The sequence below is a fragment of the Solanum dulcamara genome, chromosome 8 (genome assembly GCF_947179165.1).
Source record: "Solanum dulcamara chromosome 8, daSolDulc1.2, whole genome shotgun sequence".
Classification (NCBI taxonomy): Eukaryota; Viridiplantae; Streptophyta; class Magnoliopsida; order Solanales; family Solanaceae; genus Solanum; species Solanum dulcamara.
This window is the reverse complement of record NC_077244.1, coordinates 54,439,046-54,446,901: the sequence shown is the minus strand read 5'-3', so window position 1 is coordinate 54,446,901 and position 7,856 is coordinate 54,439,046.

Genomic DNA, 7,856 nt, shown 5'->3' with positions numbered 1-7,856 from the left:
GATCATCCCAATTTACTTTGAAGTCAAGCACACACGCCCTCAACATATCTTCCTATGTCTGGATGGTGCGCTCTACTTGGCCATCTGTTTGGGGATGAAAGGTCGTACTCAAGTTTACCTTCAAACCTAATCCCTTCTGAAAGGATTTCCAAAATTGGGAAGTAAATTGGGCTCCTCTGTCTGAGATGATAGACAAAGGGACCCCATGCAATCTGATGATCTCCTATATATATAATTTTGCAAAATCCTCGGCAGTGTCAGTAGTGTTAACTGTCAAGAAGTGAGCTGATTTCGTCATTCTATCCACAATCACCCAAATCGAATCATGTTGCTTTCAGGACCTCGGTAAACACGTAATAAAGTCCATATTGATCAACTCCCACTTCCATTCTAGAATTTCTATATTTTGAGTTAAACCATATGGCCTTTGATGCTCAACCTTCACCTGTTGACAATTCGGGCACTTGGAAATAAATTTCGCAATATCTCTCTTCATCCTACTCCACTAATAGATTTCCCTCAAGTCATGGAACATTTTTGTAGAGCCCAGATGAATAGAGTATCTAGAACTATGCTCTTTAGCCATAATCCTTTTTCAAACATCATCGACATCAGGTACACACAATCTATTTTTGTACCTCAACACACCATCTCCCCCTTTGGTAAAGACCATTACCTTTTGTTTGTGAACAACTCCCTTCAATTGGAGAAGAACGGGGTCTTGGTCTTGTTTCTTCTTTACCTCTGCCACAAGTGAGGATGTAGACCCATCCTGAACAGTAACTCCGCCTTCATTGTTTTCTTCCAGACGAACTCCCAATCGGGCTAATCTATGTACCTTCTTTGCCAATTCCCTCCTTTCCTCCTCTACATGGGTAGTGCTATCCATAGACAACCTGCTAAGAGCATCAGCAACAACATTAGTTTTACCTGGATGGTAGAGGATGCTCATATCATAGTCTTTGAGTAGCTCGAGCCATCTCTTTTGCCTCAGATTGAGTTCCTTCTGGATGAAGACGTATTGTAAACTCTTATGATCGGTGAACATATCAACGTGCACTCTATACAAGTAATGGCGCCAAATTTTAAGTGCAAATACCACAGCAGCCAGCTCAAGCTCATGAGTTGGGTAATTCATCTCATGAACCTTAAGTTGTCTTGAAGCATAGGCTATCACCTTCCCCCTCTACATCAACACACAGCCCAAATCGATCCTAGATGCATCACAATAGATCACAAACCCCTATGTTCCATCGGGCAAAGTTAGAACAGGAGCAGTGGTTAGCTTGGTCTTTAATTTCTAGAAACTCTCCTCACAAGCATCGTACTATTGGAACTTAGCCTTCTTTTGGGTCATCTTCGTCAATGGTGATGATATGTATGAGAATCCCTCTACAAACCTTCGATAAAAGTCAGCCAAACCCTAGAAGCTTCTTATCTCTATTAGGGATGTGGGTCTGGGCTAATTCTTCACTGCTTCGATCTTTTGAGCATCAACTTGAATACCATCTCCAGATACAATGTGGCCTAGGAAGGCCACTGATGCAAGCCAAAATTCACATTTGGAGAAATTTCCATACAATACCTGGTCCCTTAAAGTTTATAGGACGACCCTAAGATGATGGGCGTGCTCCTTCTCATTCTTGGAGTAAACCAAAATATCATCTATAAATACAATCACGAACTTATAAAGATATGGTTTAAATACCCGGTTCATGAGATCCATAAAAGCTTCGGGGGCATTAGTCAACCTAACGAACATCACCAAGAACTCAAAGTGGCCATAGCAGGTCCGAAAAGCTGTCTTTAGAATATCGCACTCCCTCACTTTCAACTAGTGGTAGACGGATCTCAGGTCTATCTTTGAGAAGCAAGTGGCACCTTAAAGTTGATCAAATAAGTCATCTATTCTGGGGAGAGGGTATTTGTTCTTTACGGTGACCTTATTCAGCTGCCTGTAGTCAACACACATTCTAAGGGACCCATCCTTCTTTTACACAAATAGGACTGGAGCACCCCATGGTGATACTGCTCCTTCAACTCCTTCAACTCAGCCGAAGCCATTCTATAAGGAGGGATTGAGATAGGCTGAGTATCAGGAAGAACATCAATTCCAAAGTTGATCTCCCTATTAGGAGGGACTCCAGGCAGATCTTCGGGAAAGACATCGAGAAACTCATTAACAATCAGGACCGACTCAATAGATAGGGGCTCAATATTGTCATCTTTCACTCAGACAAGGTGATAAATGCACCCCTTTGAGATTAGCTTCTTGGCCCTAAGGTAGGAAATAAACTTACCCTTAGGCACAATAGGACTCCCCTTCCACTCTATGACAGCCTTGTCCAGGAATTTAAACTTAACGATCTAAGTCCTACAATCAATAGAGGCATAACAGACATAAAGCCAGTCCATGCTAAGGATCACATCAAAATCAACCATGTCCAACTCAACCAAGTTAGCCAAGGTATTCCTATGATGAATTCACACAGTGCAATCTCTATAGACTCTCTCAGCTAAGACAAAATCACCGACAGGAGTAGCTACACTAAAAGGATCAAGAAGACATTTAGGAATTTTAATGAATTTACTAGCCACGTAAGGAGTCACAAAAGATAGTGTGGAACCCGGATCCATCAAAACATAGAAATCAAGAGAAGAGACTCGAATCATACCCATCACGATGTTTGGAGAGTTCTCTTGATCTTGGCGACTACCCATAGCATATAAGCGGTTTATACCTCCGCTGGTGCCTGAAGTAGTGCCTCTCTGATTACCTTTAGCTAGTGGTGCAGTGGTAGAATGCTGGGCTATATTTCCCCCTGTTGGACACTCTCTCTGAAAATGATCTATTTGGCTGCATTTATAACTACCAACCCTTCCTGCTCTGCACTCCCCCAAGTGGAGCCTACCACACTTGCCGCATAGTGGCTTCCCTCTCGAACCTTGACTCACACTAGCCTGGGATTGAGAACCCTGGGGTCTGAAACTCTAGCGACTCTGTCCCTGCCGATCATACCTGTTCTACGGCATAGGTGCACTTGTTGTGGACGAGGCATAGTTGGGAGGCCTCTTCTGGAAGAAGGACCTGTTACCCTTATTTTGTCTCTGCTCATTCTCATGGTCCGCTGATCTTGCCTTCTTGCTCAGATGTTCCTCTCTGTCTTTTCTTTTCTCATCCTCCACCTGTTAAGCATACACCATTAATCTTAAAATATCCATATCCGAGATCAACAATACTGCTTTGCACTCCTTCTTCACGTGCCTCCCTAATCCGAAGACGAACTTCGTCATCTTTGACCTCATATCTCGAATCATTTCTGGAGCATACCTAGACAGCTGGATGAACTTCAGGCCATACTCCTTAACTGTCATTCCTTCTTGTTTCATATTTACAAAGTTCTCCACCTTTGCTTCCCTTAATTCTCAGGGAAAGAAGTGGTGTCACGCCCTGGGAGGGTACCCTAGGCGTGGCCGGAACCTGAAGGCCATTTCTGACCTCCGACCGAACCACCTGGTCTAGTCACACATTCATTCCATCATATTCTCTTAGCAGAAACTCAATTAATGAAATACTATTCGCAATATGAGGGCCGAAGGCCAAGAATTCATCAGCTCAACAACAAGAATAATAAGACTCCTCGAATTAACCGTTCAACCTCCCCACACTCCAGTCTATGAAGCCTCTATTCAAGTCTAAAAGGTGCCAATGACAAGTCCATGGCTACCAATAATCAAAATAAATGAAAGGACAATAAAACTATACAAGAAGGCTCAATATCCTCTGGGAACTAGGAGGACTTACCAACTAGCTGGAAGTGTATGTGGATCTTCAACAGAGCGCCGGTTGATGATCTTTAGTACCTGTCTCTGCATCATGAAACGATGCAGGACAAATAGCGTCAGTACATGGAATGTACGAATATGTAAAATGGCCGGATGAAACAAACATCAAGAAAACATCAATCATCAACTCAGGATCTCAACTCATGTATATGTACACGATATCTCACTCAAGAGTCCTAAGTCTACAAGAAGTGTTCCAGACCGGAACAAATCTCATGCCACCCAACTCAACTGACTCAGAGTACTAGCAAGACCTAAATGGGAGTTTCTCTTATCCGACAACCATCACTTATGAGCTAGTGATATTACAACAATCAGACGTCGTTGCCACGTCCGTTCATACCTTGCCAGGGCATGAACGCCTTCCTAATCATGGATACCATCGATTAGTCAGGTCCTATCAGGTTAGGACAATAAATGGGAAACACCCGACTTTAAAGGTTTGATCATATGGGAAGCATCCAACTTTAACGGTTCCATCCCTTCCTACGTTGGCAGCATAGTTTCTGGGGTTTGAGTATGGACTATACTCTTACCTGCTTCGGTGCTTGATACTCCTCCCATGACTCTAAGCTCATAAGACTCCCTCCAGTCATCTCAAATAAGCCCTCACGGCTAGTTTCATGTGGGACATTGCCAACTCATCAACTCTATTCTTATTTCAACTCAATTAAGTCATAATGGCAAGTTCTATTATGGACCTCGTTCACTCGTCAATTCTATCCTCCAATTAACTCAATCAAGCCTTATTTAGACAAGCATTTATGCCACCACCTCAAGACTCATCACCACTCTATGACCTTAGCTCACAATTCAAGTAGAATAACACATTTAAGGGAAAATGACTTAAGCAACATAATCACTTGGCTAAAGAGATCAACAAAACATAATAACAAGTAATCTCCACCAACTCATACTAACATGAAGGTTTTAGGAATTCCTTAGCTCAACAACATCAACACATATGGCATTAAATAAATAGGGGGCAAAACTCATTCAAACATGAATCATACCAAGAAACTACATTTTTCATAGATATCTAACCTCAAAGTAAGAGTAGGGAACATGGGTGGACTTAGCCCATGTTTTGGATAGCCTTACATACCTTAGTGAAGACTTGAAGAAAACCTTGATGTTGGGTCTTCAATGGAGAACTCAAATCTTGAAGCTCTTGGAACTCTTCTTGTTGGAAATGGGGAAGAAGAAGAAGAGAGAGAGAGAGAAGCTACTAGGGCTTTTTAGAGAGAGAGTGAGGCTACAAAATGTGTTCCCAAAAGACCAAGGGTAACATATATATAATTTGGGTAAGTTCCCGAATTGCCCCTCCTCAAAAGTTCTAAAAATAGGCTAAAAACGCACCTGGCGCGATAGTGATGCGTCGCGCCATTGCAGCGTTAGGCTGAATCTACCTAAAACCCGCACACCTCGTAATGGCACACCGCGCCAGAGACCAAACTACTAAGGCATGTTTCTGGCGTGATAGTGGCGCATCGCGCCCTTACAACACCAAGGCCATATGTTTTGGGTTCTGGAAATTTGGCCTGAAAACCCTGCACAACTTTTAGTGACGCATCGCGCCAAGGACCAAACTACTGAGGCATGTTTCTAGCGCGATAGTGGTACATCGCGCCCTTACAGCGCCAAGGCCATTTCCCCAGTAGTTGCAACCCAGGCCAAAGTGAAATTCCTGCCGTGCTAGTTCATCTTAGGAACGTCATATCTTTTGACTCCAAACTCCCAAATTTACGTTCTTGGTGGCGTTGGAAAGAAGACTTGACGACCTTTAATTTGATAGGCCGTAGGCCACCCGGATTAACGTCCTTCAAAAGATAGGGTTGTTAAAAGTCGATCCTTATACGAACTCATCCTAAACTTATCCACGACGGAACTTTTGGACTTAGCTCGGTCCTAGAGGTCCTCGGTGACCCCACATCACCTCTAACACTGCTCAGTCCCTCAGAGACTCATCTTAACTCATGAATATACTTCAAGATACTCGGGTTCGACCCCTTCCAAACATAAGAAGTGTCCGAATATTTGGAAAAATTTTAAGGGGTGTTACAAGTGGTCAAGAAAAGCTCCTTCACATTCATCCCACATACCAGGTTTAGCATCCTCACATCTACCTTGTTCCCATTGGTTATACCAAATGTTTGCCTCATCCTTAAGTTGATAAGACACCAACTCAACCCCCTCAATCTCCGTAGCATGTATAGCTTTCAGAATTTTCCATATCTCATCAATGAAATTTTGGGGATCTTCATCAACCTTAGAACCCATGAATGCCAGCAGATTCATTCTCAGAAAGTCTCTAATTCTAGTGGTAGCAGATGGCTCTTGCGGTCTTGAGCTAAGAGTGGGCGAACTCTGATTAGCATTTCGGGCAGCCACTAATTGAGTGAGCACTGCAATTGCCCCTCGAAATTCTGCCTCTATTGTGGGTAAGTTCCCAAATTGCCCCTCTTCAAAAGTTCTAAAAATAGGCTAAAAATGCACCTGGCGCGATAGTGGCGCATCGCGCCGTTGTAGCACCAGGCTGAATACGCCTAAAATATGCACACCTCGTAGTGGCGCGCCACGACAGAGACCAAACTACTAAGGCATGTTTCTGGCGCGATAGTGGCGCGTCGCACCCTTACACCGCCAAGGCCATATTTTCTAGGTTCTGGAAATTTGGCCTGAAAACCCTGCACAACTTTTAGTGGCGCATCGCGCCAAGGACCAAACTACTGAGGCATGTTTCTGGCGCGATAGTTGCGCATCGCGCCTTTACAGTGCCAAGTCCATTTCTCCAGCAGTTGCAACCCAGGCCAAAATGAAATTCCTGCCGTGCTAGTTCATCTTAGGATCGTCATATGTTTTGACTCTGAACTCCAAAATTTACGTTCTTGGTGGCATTGGAATGAAGACTCGACAACCTTTAATTTGATAAGTCGTGGGCCACCCAGATTGACGTCCTTCAAAAGATAGGGTCATTAAAAGTCGACCCTTATACGAACTCATCCTAAACTTAGCCACGACGGATCTTTTGGACTTAGATCGGTCCTAGGGGTCCTCGGTGACGCAATATCACCTCTAACACTGCTCAGTCCCTCAGAGACTCATCTTAACTCACGAATATACTTCAAGATACTTGGGTTCGACCCCTCCCGAACACAAGAAGGGTCTGAATATTTGGAAAAATTTTGAGGGGTGTTACATTATCTCCCCCTTGGGATCATTCGTCCTTGAATGACGAGAAATCAAGAATAGACTCGGGGTGCAAATCATAATCAAAACTCATTTATTCAATTAGTGAAATTCTTAATCAATTATCAATCAAGACTCAAGATGCACAAATGAATTCAAATCAAGAAAATGGACATTACCTTCAATATTCTCATCGGTAGGCACGAATAGATGGGGATATTTAGATTTCATGGCTTCCTCCGCTTCCCACTTGGATTCCACAACAAATTGGTTTCTCCACAGGACTTTGACTGTGGCGACTTCTTTGTTCCTCAGTTTGCAAACTTGGCGATCAAGAATTTGGACCGGAACCTCTTCATAAGACAAGTTATCCTTAATTCCAATGCTATCAATGGGGACTACCAATGAGGGATCGCCCAAGCACTTTTTCAACATCGAAATGTGGAATACCGGATAAATTGAGGCTAGCTCTGAAGGCAACTCTAACTCATAAGCAATACTCCCAATCTGCATCAAGATCTAGTAAGGACCAATATATCGAGGACTAAGCTTACCCTTCTTCCCAAACCTCATGACACCCTTCATGGGTGACACTTTCAAATACACCCAATCATCCACCTCAAACTCTAAGTCTCTCCTCCTCACATCGGTGTAAGATTTTTGGTGGCTTTGGGCTGTCTTTAGCCTCTCTCGAATAACTCGCACCTTCTCCATGGCTTGATGAACAAGGTCAGGCCCAATCAACTCGGCTTCACCAACTTCAAACCACCCAATAGGAGATGTACACCTCCTCCCATACAAAGCTTCATAAGGAGCCATTT